Genomic DNA, 19,843 nt, shown 5'->3' with positions numbered 1-19,843 from the left:
CGTGATTGAAGGTGCATACACAATCGTGATATCTATTGAACGGCCTGACTATTGTATAAAGCTGTTGTGATCGGTTTCAGATGAACGCAGGGACTATTACCGATGCAGATGGAGCGATAGCTTGCCAGTTTGCATGCGTAGAAGTTGCACTGCACGTGTGCAGCAATCGCATTGCTATTATGGATGCAGAGGATCCACTCGCAAAGTGAGTGACAGGTTGAGTTTGGGGGTGGTAACGAGGGGTTGGTCAGAAAAACAGACTTGTTTGAACGCTGTTACATGGTTGTACATAAATTGGCTCTTGCAATCTCCTATGCAGCATGAGTACCCTCTTTGAGTCAGGAGAGCTGCAAAGACTGCAGCTAGCAAGACCTGCTGTATGGGGAAAATGGGTGGTCGATGTTACCAATATTTATGCAGGTAAGTGGTGTTATACACATGTAAGAAGGCAGCAATGGGCATCATGCTTGGTGATCTTTGAACAATTAGCATATTTTTAAATCTGCATTGCGCACAAAATCGCACCTGCAATCACATTATCATACATCTGTGAATCAGGCCCAGGGTAAGAGCAAGTAACTGTACCTGGACAAACCATGCAATGCAAGGGGTGCAAATACATACTTGCATTTGTTTGTTTTGAATGTGGGGTAAATACTGGTTGCTTCTGCATGTAGCCCGCATTATCTCTACACTGCAATTTAGAGGTCTGCCTGGACCCACCCCTCCCAAATCTAAATCCCTCTGCACATTATAAATCTGCCCCACCTGCAGTGCAGCATGGTTTTACCAAGATGCAGTTACTTGTGCTCTCATTACTGTATTCCCAAATCTGAATCTGGCCCTGTGCTTCAATCTTTGTCTTTTTGGCTTAAGACAAAGGGCTGGAGGCCTAGGCGAATATTAAATATAATTATATAAACCGTTATTATTTTTTGGGCTGCTGATTCTCCGAAGGATGTCTGGTAAACAATACTGGTGTATGGGTCCATGCAGGGCCAGCTCTAGGTGTTCAACCAGTGCTCCCCCCCACCCCCCCCCCTTCCAACATCCCAATTTCAGCGGACAGTACTGTTCCACTTGTGGCCCTCGGGTGGTCAAAATTGGGAGGTTGGGGACCCCCATTGCTGTGGCGGTGCAGGACCATAGTCTGAATGGATTGTGCATGGCATTCATTCAGTGATGGGGGAGGGCTGGGGGAAGCCCAGCTAGTGAGGCTCCACCAGCCTGGAGGGCACACATCCAAATCACGTGTAGGGGGTGTGACCTATGGTAATTAGGCCAAGCCCCATTTTTGAAGCAACACGTGCTGATGGGGCGCCCTGTAGAGATCCAGCACAGGGTGCTCCGACCCCTGGAGCCTGCCCCGTGTCCGTGTAGGAGGTTCTTATGTCCTGTGTCCTATATTGCTCAAATGTTACAAGTAAATGTGTATAGTAAAATGTTTACTGCATTGATGACACTGCTTCTGAGGTATGCTGTAATACTGTGTAAAATTATTTACCTGAAGTTTTAAGCAATTAACTGCTATCCCTGAGAACACTAGAACAAATATCCTCTTGGTTTTAACTCACCTGCTACCTTAACTGAAAACTGAGGAAGTGCTGTTAGGGGCTTATTTATTCAATTCTGCCCTGTTTAAAATGTCTAAACTGACATTTCTGTATGTGTAAGGTTACTTCTACTGATCAGTGTGTACCCAGCTTTAATTTTTAGCAGCTAGATGCATATTATAAAATGCCTCTTGAGGGGATATTTGGTTTAAGACGAGATGATTATTTCTTATCGCTACAATGTTTCACCAGGATTTACCATTGAACACCTGCAAACAGGTTTCCTCTGATAATGCACTTTATTCTCTGCTCCAGGGGCCAGCTGCAGTACTGGGTGTCAGAACACCCATGCAAGGGGATATAGTTAATAGACTGGACGCGATGCCGCCAGTCTAAATCCTGACTCCTGCCCGACAAGGGACCTAACATAGGAGTCAGCATTACTTTTACCTGTCGGGATTTTGACCCGCCTGCCGCTGTCTGTATTTGATCTGGCATTACATACAGATTCCCATGCAAGTTACCATTGCCATGGATGGATCCCTCTAATGGTGAATTATGTGATCTATAGCCCATAGGCTATTGTGGCTAACACCATTTAAAAATGGCATTTGCTACTGTGGCCAAGTTCCAGAATGAAGCATTTAGGAACTTTGTAAATGTAACATAATAGCAGCCCCCATAGAAACCTATGGGTGTGTTTGGGGAATAGCCTGCACATTTCTTCTATTAGGTCCCTTAGCCTCTTAACCTGTGCACAACTAGGAAAGCCTGTTTTCATTTTAATGGAAAACCATCATGGTACAATTTGGTTTCAACAGAAGCACACATGCGCTGGCAAAAATTACATCTACCAACAGATCTGTCGCAGGGCAGTGAATGTCTCCAGAAAACAATTTCTGGAAATTGTTCACCCTTACATTGCTTAACAGTTTGATTGAATTATGAACTCTAATGCTGGCCATACACCTGCACGATCTTGGACCGATTGCCTGCTTTTCGACGGGTCATAAGATGGATCTTGTGAAAATCTGTGGTTTTTTTTTTCTTAATAGCAAGATACAGTCCGATGTGCACTCCTGCTGCTCCTATAATCGGATCTTATGATCTAATGGGCAGCGCATCTTGTCCATTCTATCGTGTGCAGATCGTGTTTTTTTTTTTTTTTTTTTTTGTTCATGTAATCCATCGTGCAGAAATTAAAGTCATTTCAATGACTGTTTCCCTTATGAGCCTGTGAGACACAGGATCGATCTTACGACAGATCGTGTTCTAAGAAAAACAAACATGTTGCCAGGGAGCTGTGGGGAGTCAGAGGAAAATCGTATGATGAATCCAAAGGGAGGCATCCACTACACTATTTTAGCAGGCGATTGAACAATAACGTCGTTATCGTTCAATAGTCTCAATTGTTTATAAATCGTGCAGTGTTTGGTCATTTAACGATCAACGATGCGCGCTCCCGCTGGTCATTTCATAGTCTCGTCAGTCGACTGAACATGCAGGTCAATTTCACTTTTATCTATTAAAGATAGTTTGCAAATAGTTAGTAAATCGTTCAGACTGAAAAAAATTTCAAGGGAAAATCGTTTAGAGATTGGACAGGGAGTAGATCATCTAGTGGATGTGCCCCTTAATCTTATGCTGGTCGTGTAGGTGTATGGGCAACTTAATGCATTTGGCACCTAAAGTATAGATTAAGATCCACATACTGTACATGGTTAAGCACAAAGCATGGACTACTGCATAACTGCCCTCTCAGAAAACTTACACTTTATGAAGTTCTAATGCTGTAGTAACAAAAGTTCTTAGAATACTTGTCTGTCTTATTTGGACTATTGGCGTTTTAAAGCCTTTACAGCCTTCAAGATGTGCTTTAAGTGAATTTTCTTTTTTTTTTTTTTGTGCGGATGTTCTCCATGGCCTGTTACTGTTTAAATTATTTTACTTGGCACTGTAATGCTTGGAAGGAAGAGTAGACATACCGCTGGTGTTGCAGTGCAAGCCTACATATAGCTGTTTTGCTCCATCCTGTCTAACAAGTTAATGCTGTAAAATAGGCATGTCTACTGGTTCACATTACACGCATACTTACAGATTTGAGTGGCTCATCCACCAATTGGTTGGATTGTACTTGTACCAATCAGGAATTTATTGGGGGAATTCAGTTGAATAGCACCAGGAATGAGTGCCAGGAGCTATTCAGTTGGCCACGCTGTGAAATCTCCAACTACAGTATTTCTGCTCTCACCCTCCTGGAGTGAGGAGAAATTACTAAAATATTGGCACAATGCTAGTTGTGGGTGTACAGTACACAAGCAGCTTAGTTCCCAGCACTTAAAGCGGCGAATGCCGTTTATCGTGAATAAACACCTGGTATTGGGCACTGTAAACTGCATCTCCCGACTTAAGTGCTGGGTGTGGTGTGGACAATTTAATAGCTCCGGGCAGAGGAGTAGCATGGAACCATGACGCCTGGAGAGTGGATATCATAGCGCCCCCCCACCCTGTACTAAACTGTGCCAGTGTGGTATAGCCAGCCTGTAGGAATACTGAAGTGAAGAGAAAAGCAGCAAACTGACAGTATCACTCTGGGTTATGGAGGTCCCATTGGGGGAATAGAATGCTTTGGTGATCTGACATTAAGGGGTAGCTCCTTTGGCACTGCTTTATGTCTAGCACCTAGGATCTGACTTTTTTTTTTTTTTTTTTTTCTCCCTAGTATCAGTTATTATTCTATAGAGGAGATTGCATTATATTTTCTGATCATTTAACTTAAACTGACAGAATACATGTGCTAGAGTGAGATTCCACAGGGTGCACAGCTTATTACTGCACTTACGGCCCTGAGCAGCTATCACTGGAGTGGGAACACCTATAGGAAGCTCCCTTCTCAGCTATGCTCCTACTTTACAAATTAACATTGCACCTATATTAATGCAAGTACTACTAATCCTGTTCTATCTGCAACCATCATTTCAGGTCTCCTACTTTTTTAAAAGGCCTTTCAAATAACACTGGTCATGCCTGGGAAGATCTACTTTAAATAGCACTTTTTAAACTCGTACACTTTTTTTTTTTTTTTTTGTATAATTTGACATTTAGGATTTTACCTCAGATGTGTCACTGAGTCCATTGAAGCACAATGAAATGCATGAGAAGGAGGGAGGGGATCAAAGAGGAGGGGAGAGGAAAGTGCTGATAAGAGGGGAGGTGTCAGGCTAATACAAAAGGAGAGGGGAAGGGCAAAGCCAGAGGGCCAGTGACAGAAGCCAATAAGAGGGGAAGGACAAAGTCAATCAGGGGTGTGACAGATGCCAAAGGAGTGGACAGGGGTAAAGAGATGATCACAGGGTAGAGGGGAGGGAATTAAAGAGGCGAGAAGTGAATGTAATAAGGTTGACAGGAAAGGGGAGTTGACAAGACTACAGAGGAGGGAGGGCCGGAGAGGAGGCAATCTGGGCAGCTTGAGGGAGCATGAAATGTAGAAACTGAGCTCTGATCATGTAACTTATTTAGGATATAGAGAAAACTAACAGGTGGCTGTCATACTGTGCAGTGCTCCATGAATTCAAGAACTCTGGATAGCACACTCTGGCCATTTTGGCACCCAGAGCTCATACTCCACTGGAACCACCCTCGCTACACCCCTGGCTCCGAGCACTCATTCCCAGCTTTATTAAACCTCTTTTCCATTTGAATTATTCCCCCTATTGTGTGAAAACAGTTTATGGAATCTAAACTTGGTCAGCATTTTATTTATATAGGGCACACATTCTACAGCACTTTACAGAGAATATTTGCTCATTCACATCAGTCCCTGCCACAGTGGAGCTTGCAATCCATATTCCCTACCACATGTACCCACACAGTACTCTGGTAAATTTTGGTCAGTGGCTAATAAACCAGTATGCAATAAATCAGTATTTTTGGCATGTGGGAGGAAACCAGAGTACAGAGGAAACCCATAGACAGGGAGAATAGGCTGCTGAAAAGTGTAGATGAAATTGAAATCTTTTCAAAATGTAGGCATGCTTAGCATGTGGACACTGTAGAGATTCTATAATGTAGACATCTCTACAAACAGTTCCTGGTGACATAGCAGTTCTGACTGCAGTGGGTCACATGAGTGGTTCCAGCAGAGGTGCATGGTGAGTGGTTTTCCTGTAACTGCAATATTTAAATGACTGGCTTGTCTTGATCAGCACAGATCAGTTGTTTAAGTGGTTAAACCGCAGTCATGGGATGTATCTGCACTACAGCAGGGCCTGCAGTCTCTGGATTACTAAAATGTGAAGAAATGAACTGGGAGGTGTGATGTCCAGCTTTTTCCCCATGGCAGGAGAAGCACAAGATGGCATGGTAGTCAGCACTGCAGTCTTTCAGCATGGGGTTGTGGCAGTTTATCAAACTGACGCAGCACCATGGGGTGCTGCAGGGCCGGATTAGCCATAAAACTGAACAGGCTGTAGGGAGAACAATGAGTTCTCCCTACAAAAAAAAACTGAATAAAATAGCGCTTCCTAGGTGATCTGAAGTGTGAAAAGAGACTGCTGCCAAAGAGAAGAATTTGTGCAATTACTTCAAAAGCTAATAGGAACAAAATTGGCTGTGCTCAATTAATCAGTTAATATGTATATTAGAAACCATACTTGAGTATGAAGTGTAAAAATGTTTTAATAAGACCATCTCATACAAATATAGAATATTCAGTGCCTAGGTGGAACATATATATGTTCCTACTATAAAATTACAAACATACATATACAAAACCTATAATTAGTAGCAGAAAAAGGGATTTGATGGGTGTAATCAATTTTCCTGTTTAGATTGTTCCCAGGTAAAGGAAAACAAATCTCCCGATTTTGGGAGAACCGCATTAGGGAAGGGTCTGGATACAGAGCAGCATCTCCAGTACAGCTTCCTGCTGCCGGGGTCAGGAGCTTGTGTTGAGCCCTGATTGGCAGAGCCCGGCACATGCTCCTCTGACCCCAGCAGAGGGCAGGGCTACAGCAGCATGTTTATATCAGGGTATGTTTACTGAAGGGAATCTATCCTCTAACATGGAGGAAGAAGCTTCTGGGTCCACATAAAGGAGAGGTACCCCAGTTAGGCCCATACTCAATTTGAGGTGAAAAGTCAGTTTCTGCGATACTTTTTCGCTGATGACATTTTCACCTGTTTTTGAGTTTCCTGTCTTCAATTTGGAAGACTTTTTCGCCTAGGCAAAAAAGTTTTGTCTATGAATAGCAGGCAGAAAAAAGTGTAGAATTGCAGTTTTGGGGTACAACACTGCAGGAACCCCCGTACAGCCTTAAGACAGTCCCCTAAAGGTAAACTGATTAAATTTTTTTTGCCAAACGTCCCAAAAAAATGTTTAATTTTGGGGGTAAAAAAGGGGACCACAGTGCCAAACTATATTGATTTGGGTCGGGTCCCCATGTATGCAGCAGGTGTTTTCTTCATTGCGGGGACAAGCGGCAGGTGCAATTTTGCAGTTTTTTTATTTTTTTTTAATCACTTTAGGGACTTGAAAATGGGGGGGCAAGCATTTTTTTTATGTACCCCAAATTTGATTTTTTTTTGGGGGAAAATAACTATTCCTAAGTGCTATTCTTCACCACTTCATAGCTGCAAAATTGCACCTTGCACGGCTATTACAAACCCCGACTTCCTTCAGCAGGCAAAAATGGGGGTACCCATAGTGATCCCTTATGTCGGGACATATTTAGGGGGTCCCAGGGATATTTCCCAATAAATTTCTATTTTTTTTGTAAATGGGGTGAAAGGTCATTTAAAAAAAAATAGGGATACATTTTCAATTACCTATAGTGCAGATTTGGGGTTTAGGGGTGCAGGCTTAAAAATAGCCTGCACCCTTGGGATTGCCCCCTTAAAATTAAATGTGCCCAAAATCTAATTTTGGGGTGAAAAATGAGAAAACAGAATGCCAAACTAACGAAATTCTGGTGGGGTCCCCAAGTATGTGGCAGGTGTTTTTTCATTACACGGAGTAGCAGGTGTATTTTTGAAGAATTTTAAAAAATTGCCTTTCGGTACTTAAAAATATGCTTACCCCCATTTTCATGTACCCCAAATTTGATGGGACCACTTTTAAAAATGAAGTGCTTTTCTGCATCACTTCGATGTCGGGATAAATAAGCACCTGCCGCATCTATTTAAAAAGCCGACTTTATTCTGCAGGTAAAAATGGTGGTACCCATAGTGATCCCCCCCCCCCCCCCCCTGAGGTCTGGACATCTTTAGGGGGTCCTACAATTTTATTTTTTTTCCCTGAAAATTCCCATATTTTGTCGCCGATCCAAGTTTCGCCTGCTCCCGATTTTGCCTACTTTGGAATTGAATAGCGGGCACGCGCGTGATACTTTTCCACCTGGAAAACAGGCGAAGGAGGCAAAATCTGGACTTTCGCCTCAAACTGAATATAGGCCTTAATTTGTCGGGTTATGTTTACAACCCTGCCTGTATGCGTGACCCTGTCTGCTTGTATGTATTACAATGTTTGACCCTGTGTCTTATGCGCGCACACAAGGTGGTGGTTAGAGAATCTCACTTGATTTTGCTAGTTTTTAACTGTCTCCTCCCACAACCCAGAGGGATATTACATTAATTGACTTCTGCCAAGTTAACCAGTGTATGGTAAGGAATACGGTGCACACAGTTTTCTCTGAAATAAATATATATAATTTATATTAAAATTATAGTTCTCTGTTAATACTTATTTGCTCCTGTGCACTCTGTTTAATTTTAGGCACTAAATACAGTGCTTCCGGAAAGTATTCACAGCACTTCACTTTTTCCACATTTTATGTTACAGCCTTATTCCAAAATGGAATAAATTCATTTTTGTCAATTCTACACACTACCCTATAATGACTACGTGCAAAGTTTTGAGGTTTTTGCAAATTTAATAAACAAAAAAATTAATCACATGTACATAAGTATTCACAACCTTTGGCATGAAGCTCAAAATTGAGCTCTGGTGCATCCTGTTTCCACTAATCATCCTTGAGATGTTCATCCAGCTTAATTGGAGTCCACTTGTGGTAAATTCAGTTGATTGGACATTATTTTGAAAAGCATACTCCTGTCTATATAAGGTCCCACACTAGACAGTGCATGTCAGATCACAAATTAAGCATGAAGTCCAAGGAATTGTCTGTAGACTTCAGACAGGATTGTCTCGAGGCACAAAACTGGGGAAGGATACAGAAAAATATCTGCTGCTTTTGAAGGTCCTAATGAGCACAGTGGCCTCAGAGCTACAGCATTCCTCTGTGGAGAGAACCTCCCAGAAGGACGACAATCTCTGCAGCAATCCGCCAATCAGGCCTGTATGGTAGAGTGGCCAGATGGAAGACACTCCTATGTAAAAAGCACATGGCAGCCCGCCTGGATTTGCCAAAATGCACCTGAAGGACTCTCAGACCATGAGAAACATAATTCTCTGGTCTGAGACAAAGATTGAACTCTTTGATGTGAATGCCAGACATTGTTTGGTGAAAACCAGGCACCGCTTATCACCAGGCCAATACCATCCCTACAGTGAAGCATGGTGGTGGCAGTATCCTGCTGTGGGGATGGTTTTTCAGTGGCAGAAACTGGGAGACTAGTCAGGATAGAGGGGAAGATGAATGCAGCAATGTACAGACCTGGATGAAAATCTGCTCCAGAGCGCTCTTGACATCAGACTGGAGCGACTGTTCATCTTTCAGCAGGACAACGACCCTAAGCACACACCCAAGATATCAAAGGAGTGGCTTCAGGACAACTCTGAATGTCCTTGAGTGGCCCTGCCAGAGCCCAGACTTGAATCCAATTGAAAATGGCTGTGCACTGACTCTTCCCATCCAACCTGATGGAGCTTGAGAGGTGATGCAAAGAGGAATGGGTGAAACTACCCAAAGATAGTTGTGCCAAGCTTGTGGTATAGTCAAAAAGACTTGAGGCTGTAATTGTTGATTCACCTTTTGGCAACAAAGTATCGATCAAAGACTGAATACTTATTTACATGTGATTCTTAGTTTTGTTTTGTTTTTTAATTCAATTTGCAAAAATCTCATGTTTTACATTGTCATTATGGGGTATTGTGTACAATTTTGAGGACAAATTAATTTATTCCATTTTGGAATAAGGCTGTAAAATGACAATGTGGAAAAAGTGAAGCTCTGAATACTTTCCAGATGCACTGTAAATTATGTTCACTGTCTCATTTGCTAGATGTGACAAATTTGCATCTGCATTTATCAGCCAAGCTACTCTATTGCCTGCCTACTTGACAGAAGTTAGATTCTGTCCCTAAACTACTAGGCCACATTCTATTACCAGCAGACCTTAAATTGGTATAATGGGGTGTGGTATAAAAGATCAACCATGTCTAGATAGACACCAAGGTGCATATTCAATTAGAAGCAAAGTCTGTTGCCAGACTTTTTGCCATCATCGCTTGTTTTTGGTGCAATAATGTATCTTGTTTATCCCCGTATTCAATTCCAAATCAATGAAAACTGGACTCTGAAACTTAAATTGACAAAGTTGTCAGTTTTGGGGATATCTGCCTGAAACCCCCCAAAAGATGAATTGACATGGAGATCACTCTGGATAGCCCGAATAGCACTGCTGAAGGTATTTGGCAACTTTTAAAAAATAAATTGCAAAATAGTACCTATTACAATTTAAAGTGGTGAATAGCATTTTGGGGTGGTTTTTGGAGAAAACTAGTCTGTTTTTTTTTTTATTTTTTTTAAAACATTCCCTTCATCCTAACCCTCCCCTTGATGCCCAACATCCTTTCTAGTGCCTGACCCTAACTGTCCCTAGTGCCGAACACTAAAAGTGACCTATTGCCTGTCTAACATTGTCAAAACTTTACTAGATAGCCTAATGCCATCCCAGCTCAAACACTGCCCCCCTGACGCATGTAGTGTTTGTTTTTTCTTTTATTTTTCTCCCCCTCTTTTGTGGGGAATAAAATACTACCCACTGTCTACTATAGTTAAGTAACTGAGAAAATGGACTGAGAAACAAACAAGCTAATATTACCAGACTTGTAGTGACAGTCTAGATCCAGACACTAATACTGGGTCAAAAATTGGGATGATCAGCCAATTGTCTGGTCAGTCTGATTATTGCAGTGTGTGTGCCTGGAGCCAACTGTTTTTTCATCTAAAAGATTGGCTCCTGACAGGAGTTCTGCATGACTTGTCTGTCACAATGAGCAGATGTGCAGCAAATGCTATATGTACAGATATTTGCTGTAATTTAGCTACCAGGCTAAGTGCCAATAACTTCCTGTAGTTGCTAAAAAAAAAAAAAAAAAAAAAAATTTCCTGCAAAAATGCCTGGGAGCTGTAGCTAAGTGTTGGACACAATACAGTTCAGACCACAACTAGCCCTGAAGGTGCACTTAACTCATCTCTAGGGAAAATGGGATTTTGGTACCTACCGGTAAATCCTTTTCTCTGATTCCACAGGGGACACTGGAGGTGCTTACGCTGGGGTATAGAGGTGTGGATAACTGGAGCTGGCACTTTAATTAATTTGGAAGTGTGAAGCTCCTCCCCCTCTATGCCCCATCAGCCCTCAGTTTAGAAAATGGAAGACAGAGGAGATGGAGAACAAGCTGAGTAATAAAAAGGAGAGAAGAACACACTGCCTGCTTGTTTGGCCTGTTCCGTATGTTGTATGATTCAAAGAGCGCAGAGGTGGGCGTCCAGTGTCCCCTGGGGAATCGGAGAAAGGATTTACCGGTAGGTACCAAAATCCCATTTTTCTTTCATCCACTAGGGGACACTGGAGGTGCTTATGCTGGGGACGTCCCAAAGTTTTCCCAATGGGCGGGAGCGCTCTGCAGCGCCTTCAGAACTAGACGGCCAAAGCGGTATGCCGAAGCAGCAAACGTACCAAATTTGTAAAACTTAATAAACGTGAGAACTGAAGACCAAATGGCCGCATGGCACAATTGTGACGGAGGCTCCTCTACTGGCCGCCCATGACTCACCCACAGAACGTGTGGAATGAGCCAAAATGGACAAAGGAGGCCCACGGTCAGCACTAACATAAGGCTGAATAGTCAGCCGAATGCAACATGCCAAAATCTGCTTGGACGCTGGCCAACCCCTCCGAACAACATAGAGGACAAAAAAGCGACTCAGACTACGAAGGGACGCTGTCCTGGCAACATAGATGCGGAAAGCCCTAACCATATCCAAGGTAGAAGAACCACCAGAGTCCTTCACCGACGACTGTACCACAAGAGGCTGATTGAAATGAAAAGCCGACACAAACCTGGTAAGGAAGGCGGTACCGTCCGGAGTTCCACCCTAGGTGGCTATAAGACAGAGCACCCAAATCTGAAAGTCTACGAGCCGAAGCGAGAGTCAGGAGGTGGACAGTCTTTCAATCCTGGTGCTCCAAAAGGTTCAAACATGGGTGACTAAAGAAACAGAAGCACCAAGTTTAGATCCCAGGGAGCTATTGTAGGAACAAAAGGGGGCTGCACATGCAAGACCCCTAGAAGAAACTTCTGCACCTCAGGAATGAGGGCCAATTTCCCTTGAAAGAAAATGTAAAGGGCACAAACCTGCATCTTTAAAGGTTCCCAGGCCAGAATCCAGACCTGTCCGAAGGAAAAGCAGAAACGAGACTAACCAAGTCCTAGACGGAAGACACCGACTGGAACACCATTTGAGATATAAGCACGCCAGAAGCTGATGCACAGCCGAAACTGGCGTTCTGGCGCGTATCATGGAAGGAATAACCGCAGAAAGAAACAAAGTTTTGCTTTGTTTCTAGGAATAACCGCATCTGGTATGCCTCTGCATCCTAGGATATCTGTTTTAGAGCCACCCCGCGAAACGCAGTTGTGCTAAGTTGGGGTATATGAAAAGGGGCCCTGCTGTAGAAGATCCGAGGAATGGGCCACGGATCATTCGTCAATAGGGACCGAAGGTCCGACAATCAACTTCTCCGAAGCCAGATCGGAGCCACGAGAATTAGAGGCTGTCTCTTCTTCCTTCTCTTCTACAAAGGAAGAAACAAGTGGAATAGAAGGAAAAAGGTTAAGTCGTAGATCCACGGACTTATCAGAGCATCTACTGCTTCCGGTTGCGCATCTTGAGATTCGGACACGTATACCGGGAGCTGACAATTCAGTCGTGACGCCATGAGGTCCACCTGAGGACCTCCCCATCGACGTATCAGCGCGATGGATGAAGCATCCATTCCCCGGAATGGACATCCTGTCGATTAGGTAATCTGCTTCCCAGTTCACAAACTGGCAATTATCTTAATTATGGCAAAATGCAGAAAAGCCTGGTGTGGTTCCCAAATGGGAACAAGGAGATAAGCATCCTTGATATCCAGGGATAATAGGAACTCCCCTGGTTTCAAGCTCACAATGTTCACTCCTGATGACCGAAGGAGAGCGATCATGACTGACATGAGTTTGGACGATACATCTTCAGATACAGGTTTAAAGACCTAAGGCTTAGTATGGGTCTGACCGAACCATCCAGTTTGAGCACTACAAACAGGTTTGAGTTAAAAACCCCATACCTCGCTAATGCTCCGGAACCGGAACTAGCACAGATGACACCACTAGAGACCTGAGAGCCTCCTGTAGAATTCGTAGTGAAGAACCGAGGTGGAGGTGGGGGCTTCGAAGTCTATTCGGTACTGTGAATCCCCTGTTCTGAAGAGGTCTGGTTCCAAACCTGTTGAAATTCTTGCAAGCGGGCTCCCACCGCAGGAGACCCCAGGTGGGACGGAAGACCGTCATGCCACCTGTTTCTCAACTGGTTTAGGCTCTGGTCTACGTGGAACCGTGTGAGGACAACCTATAACTCTGCCGCCTCCGGTTGCTTGGGAACTTTCTTGCTCTACCACGAAAGGAATCAAACTAAGGTCCAGTATAAGGTCTTCTGGGATCCTGAAATAGCAGATGCAGATATGCGAGCACTAATCTGACTGGTTAGCCCAGCACACCACAGCCTTGTTAACCCAGGCAGTAACAAGGGTAGGGCTAAGTTAAGCTCCTGCTGCGGTGTATATAGGGTCCTTTAAAACAGTAGCTCCCGACACCGGAAGTGCTGTTTTCTAAGAGAGATGGGAAACAGACATCTATAGGAGGAGGTGTTTCCCACTTCTCAATCATGGATGATGGAAAAGGGAAGCTAGACTGAAACCTACGTGGAATTTGGAACCACTTATCTGGCTGTATTGCTCAACAGATGCTGTCTTGTAAGTACCGCGCATCGAGGACCGACTCTTCTGACTGGAGAACAGGTATTAGAGTACGCTTTTGTGACTTTTTTTTTTTTGTAGGAAGTGAAGGGTGCAGGCACCGCTGCACCCCTTACCTGACCCAGGGTGTCTGGAGATTTGGTAAACCCAGCTATCCAGGGAGGTTAAGACCTGCACACCTCAGCCAACTTTGCTAAGTCTGACATAACTCCTACCACGTCAGTGGCCCATGGCGGTGTAGGAGAGCTAGTAATCGACATCTGTGGATCAGTTGTTAGCATCTCATAACGTACAGCACCTGGTATTCCCAGGCAGTCCCATCCAAGTACTAACCAGGTCTGACCCTGCTTAGCTTCCGAGATCAGACGAGATCGGGAGTGTTCAGGGTGGTGTGGCCGTAGGCTGGACCCCGTGGCATGTGGCTTGGTCTGTTACACTTGGAACAAACAGCTTTTGAGAAGCCTTGGTTCTGTTGGATATGGTACACAGTCACCCAGAGAAACACAACATAAAACAGAAAAGACACAGACCAGATAAAAAAACAAGGCTGTGGGACACAGGAGGAGAAACCCCCCCCCCCCCCTCCCACAGATCAGACTCCCCTGCACTTACACCCCAGTTACTTACAGCCTCTCTACCAGAATGTAATCAGGGGATGTACTTGTCCTGCAGCAGAGGAATGGCAGCAGAGGAGTCCAGTCTTCTGTGTCTCACACTGCAATCGTCTTGTAATGGAGATGCGGTAGGAGATGTATGAGAGAACAGCAGCCCTGCTATTATACAGCCATTGCCGCTTAGAGGAGAGAGGCCCGCGCTGCCTTTAAGCTCCACCCCTTTATGCTCTAAAGGGCTATACAAGATGTCTGGCCATTAACCTCCCCCCCCCCCCCCCCACCCTGTGTGCCTCACCGCATGTACAGCGGGGATAGGGAGAGCAGGTGCAACCGCACGGTAGCCCACTTAATTAGCTGCCCCAGTTAATCAGCGGGGAGAGAGCCGGGTGCCGCGCTGTAGCGCTCTTAGTCATCAGCCCCGCGCCTCCTGTAATAGCAGGGGGAGGGAGAAGAGCCGGGTGCTGCGCTGTAGCGCTCAGTCATCAGCCCCATGCCTTGTAATAGCGCAGAGATAAGGAGACTTTGCATTAGCAGCCCTGCACCACTAAGTGGGGTTCAGCGCCTTAACAGCAGGAGGAGGGAGAGCACACTGCATTAGTTGCCCAGCACACTAAGTTCTGTAAGAACGCTGGGCAGCAGCAGTTGCGGGAGCTGGGGGATGCGCAGGTGGTTACTCACCGCATGGTCCCCGATGGAGTCTCTCTGCAGCATTCAGCACTTCTCCTCTTCCTTGTTGAGCATGTGCTGTGGCGGTAAGGAGCTGTCAGTGCTCTTAGTATAAGCACTGTGCACTCCTTCCTGCCTTCTATAAGGACAGGGCGCCAGGTACCTGGACCCCACCTTTAGAGAGGTGGTGAAGGGTACCTAAAAAAAAGTGTTTAAAAAGATGCAAAATAAATAAAATAACCTAAATAAAATGTGTTGCTGGAGCACAGCAAATTGTGACCAGCTCCATGAGGCACATTTTGTAAACTGAGGGCTGATGGGGCATAGAGGGGGAGGAGCTTCACACTTCTATATTAATGTGCCAGCTCCAATTATCCATGCCTCTATACCCCAGCGTAAGCACCTCCAGTGTCCCCTAGTGGATGAAAGAGAAATTTATTTCATATAGGAATAGTGTAAGGTATATACAGGAATTCTGATCTTTATTTCAGCTGTCAGAAGAAAAACCTGAATCACTCCTTACCTTTCTGGTGTGTGCCTAGCTTAGGACTCTAGCAGCATTAATTACTACGGTTTCTCGACATCTAATGGGGTTATTACAGGCTATCAAAATAACTAGGCTTTTTTAGGTCTACTTGCCCCTTGTCCTCACTTCTCCATATTGTGAAGTGTTTGGTACGGGGACTGCAATCTTGTAAATCTTTACCACTGTATAGATGGCATTAAGTCCCCGATGCCAGCTATCCTAACTTCCTGTAGGGTTGAAGTGATATGTAAATGTGTGAGGGCAGCTAGTTATGTGCATTTGACTGTAACCTGTTGGCCTGTTTGCAACATAGGAGGACACTGCCATACTGAAATGATGCTGAGCACTGGTGGTATTTATATCCCTGCGCAATTTTAATACTAAAATATACTGGTGGTAACTATTTCTATACTTGGGGTTCCAAGTCATACCTTATTGGACATTTAGAGGAGTGCAAAATCTATATTCTCGCTTTTACACAAGGTCACTTAAAAGTAATTTTAAAGGCAGATATAGTATGTTCATATATAAACCAGACAAGCTTTCTGCAGTGACTATTCAAGCAGGCTTTAAATCTTATGCCACATTCCAGTGAGTAAGAATAGTTCAGTAGCTTGTTCTACAGTGCCCCAACAGATTTAGAAATATGGAGCTTTATTGTGTAGTTCTAATGAATCTGTCTTTTGATTGCTTCCTATTGCGTTTTCTGGCTTCTGGAGATCTGATTAGAGCTCGCCCACCTCCTATTTGCTTCATTAAGGCGTGTTCCATCTGTTGAGCTGTATGCATGTAAACAGGTCTGTGCAACATACACGTCTCATGGATAATAGGAATACTCCTTTAGGCATTTCGTCATGAAAGTCTCTGGCTTTTTTTATTTTTTGGCAAACACTGGTCATCTTAGGGGGGTTTGGGTATGACTAGGAGCCTATAGCTATAGGAGACAATACTTTATTCCAGCTGGGGGCTGCAAGTGTAATTGTTAAGCCTAATGATAAGGGTAACTGGAGTCCTAGGAACTACTTTTGCCTCAAACCCACTGTATTTAATTTGCACTGGTTTTAATGTCAAATTAAACTTTTACTAATGTAATCACCTTTTAGAAAATTGTTAAATGGCCAGTTTGGCTGCAGTTGGTTCTAGTACCCCCTTGCAGTTTACGGTGGCAATGTTGCCTAGTCTTCTATCCAATGTGCCAAATCTGGTTTGTGCACTCTGCTAACATGTCTTCTGCCTGACTAGGTGTGATAATAAACCTATGACTTCATGTACAGCCTGTGTGATGGAATAAACTGTAGTGTCTAATACTTGTTGGTAACATAAATTATTTGGCCACTCAATACAAACTTGACAAATTAAAAGATTGGGCAGTCTGTGGATCCAATGGTAAAAGCAAAAGCTAGTTCCATTACTTGTAAGAATATAGTTTTGAATCCTAAAGTCTTGCTCCTCTAGTTGTATTTCCCACTGCATAGGGACAATGCCCTATTCATGTGGAGTCAATAGAATCTTGCCTCAGACAGTAAAGTGCAACAACTGAAATCTACAATGCCTTATGCTTTTATTACCCAGTTGATCTTGGTTAAATAGACATCCCAAGCTAATGTAGTAATCTGCTACGCATTCTCTTTACGTTTAACTTTTGTCAGTGGAAGAGTCTTTGAAAAGTAACAAATGGCTTTGTCTGACTTTAGCCTAGAAAAATGATCTCCTGCCAAATTCATACAGGAAGTGTTATTTGGCAGAGTATTGTTTCTGTTTCAAGTCAATCCCCTGACTTGAATCCGATTGAGCATGCATTTCACTTGATGAAGACAAAACTGAAGGGAAAATGCCCCAAGAACCAGCAGGAACTGAAGACATTTGCCATAGAGGCCTGGCAGAGCATCACCAGGGATGAAACCCAGTGTCTGGTGATGTCTGTGTTCCAGACTTCAGGCTGTAATTGCCTGCAAAGGATTTGCAACAAAGTATTAAAGTGAAAGATAGATTTAGGATTGTTTAATTTGTCCCATTACTTTTGGCCCCTTAAAAAGTGGGAGGCACATATAGAAACTGTTGTAATTCCTACACCGTTCACCTGATTTGGATGTAATTACCCTCAAGTTAAATCTGAAATTCTGCAGTTAAAGCACATCTTGTTTGTTTCATTTCAAAGCCATTGTGGTGGTGAATAGAGGCCAAAATATGAAAATTCTGTCAATGTCCCAATATTTATGCACCTGACTGTATAGACTTTAGTGTACTGGTTGCTTGATCTCAGGATGGCATTGCAATTATTACATCCTCTGCTATCTTGGGTATTTTTTTTTTAAGAAATGTTTTGGAACCTAACTTTTTGCAAATTCTCCTTTTTGAAGATGACCATATGTTTTAAATGTGGCTAGTCATTTTAAATGCAAAAGCTCTATACTGTAGGTAGAAGCATGTGCTTTTCACAACCCAAGAGATCTTTGATTTACATGTGTAGATTAGTGCCAAAAGTAATGGGATTAGATGCCTAATAAAATGTAGATCCCCGTCTGGCCCAGTGAAGTACAGAAAGTAGATGGAAGACCTCTGGAGAGATGTTGACCCATGCTGCCTGGATAGCTTTCCACAGCTCTCTGATATTTGTAGTTGCAAATGGATCTCTCCACCATGTCCCTTAAATGCTTGATTGGGATCATGTTGGGTGAATGTTTTGGCCACATTAATACAGGTCAACTTGGGACTGATGACACTGCATTATGATGCTAGGATATTATATCATTGCGGGAGTACATGAAGGGCTGCAAATGGTCAGCAAACAATGCAGCATAGTGGTTACTGGTCAACTACCTGTCCAGGTGGACCCAACCCATGCCACATGAACATACCCCACATGTTATGGAACCACCACCAGCCTGCAGAGTGCCTTGTTAACTGGGGTCCATGGGTTCTCCGCTAAACCCTGCCATCAGCACAGGAAGCCTAACTCGTCGATCACACCAGTCAAGGGTCCGGCTAGTCACGAGCCCAGGTGATTCCAGTGGAACGCCTACTCCCATATCCCATAGAAGCTAAAGAGTGCTGCATTGACCTGCTGGGTATGTCTGGTAACTCCTGCATTGGATGTAATTCGAGCCTGTGTCACTTGTCTATTACCATGGACAATTGTGGCCAGATGCTGCTGGTCACTATTAAGCACCCATGGTTGCCACTGCGCTGTACACATGATACTGTAGAGCAAGGAATGTAAAATGTCCACACCTTTGGAAATGGAATGTCCCAATATCGTGCTCCCTTTTGAACTCCAATAATTCACGTTGGCATGAGCAGCCTAGCCGGTGTTCAAACTGACTCATGAGATGTCTGATTACAATTGATGCAGGTATGGGCATTTCCAAGATTTCACATGTGCATATATATTATGCTAATGTAGTTTATATGTAGTCATACTACATGGCATGCTTTTTTAAATGTGTAGGCATATGGTATTGCTTGTCTAGTGAGACTACTTTAATGTTCCTGGGTAAATGTAAGCTACTGTAAGGTTTATAACTGTTCAGCTTGAATGTCCCATGGAATACTTTGTTCCTGTTCTCCCTAATTGTTTTGATTGTAGCAGCCTTGATCTATTGGGGCAGATGTGTGAAGCTCTGGAAAGTGGTCATTTATCACGCATTATCAGCTCCCAACTGTCATTTTTCAAACACAGCCTATAACATGACAGTTGGGAGCTGATTGGTTGGTCGTTTATCACTCTGCACTTTGTCACTTTCCAGAGCTTCATACATCTGCCCACTTGTCCCTCCTGAGATCTTCCTAGAAGACCTGCAGTACCTCCTGATGAGGCTGATCCTGTACAGCAGGGGTGGGGTACATTTTTACTGCCAAGGGCCATTTTGATATATAACATTATTCGTAGGCCCTGTACAGGCCATGCAACCTTCGTGTGATGTCACATGGGGGCAGGGTCACAATTGCCAATGATTGCAGCAATGCCCAGAGCATCCTGAGAATGCTCCGGGGAGCTGTAAGGGCAGCGGTGTGACCATCTGAAGCATCCTAAGGACGCTCCAGGCACCACTGCTACATACCGTGTTTCCCCAAAAATAAGCCCTAGCCTTAATTTTGTAACCCGGTCCAAATTGAGCCCTACCCCGAAAATAAGACCTACCTGAATCTCATTTTGAGCTGGGAACGCTGCAGGGACCAGCGTTCCCAGTCATGCAGTGTACGCATGAAGTCACCCGCGT

The 19,843-nt window shown here is 43.9% G+C and overlaps 1 protein-coding gene and 1 pseudogene across 1 annotated transcript in view; one reads left to right on the top strand and one right to left on the bottom strand.

Annotated features, from left to right (window-relative positions):
• The window catches only part of VAT1 (vesicle amine transport 1), a 65,795-nt gene that overhangs the window by 17,092 nt on the left and 28,860 nt on the right, over nt 1-19,843 (top strand). The window lies entirely within an intron of this gene.
• LOC148515031 (5S ribosomal RNA) lies at nt 14,104-14,220 on the bottom strand (annotated as a pseudogene).

This window comes from Taudactylus pleione, unplaced genomic scaffold (assembly GCF_031769625.1).
Source record: "Taudactylus pleione unplaced genomic scaffold, aTauple2 ptg000256l, whole genome shotgun sequence".
In the NCBI taxonomy this organism is placed as follows: domain Eukaryota; kingdom Metazoa; phylum Chordata; class Amphibia; order Anura; family Myobatrachidae; genus Taudactylus; species Taudactylus pleione.
Note: the sequence above shows the minus strand (reverse complement) of the source record. Positions and strands in the feature narration are given on the sequence as shown.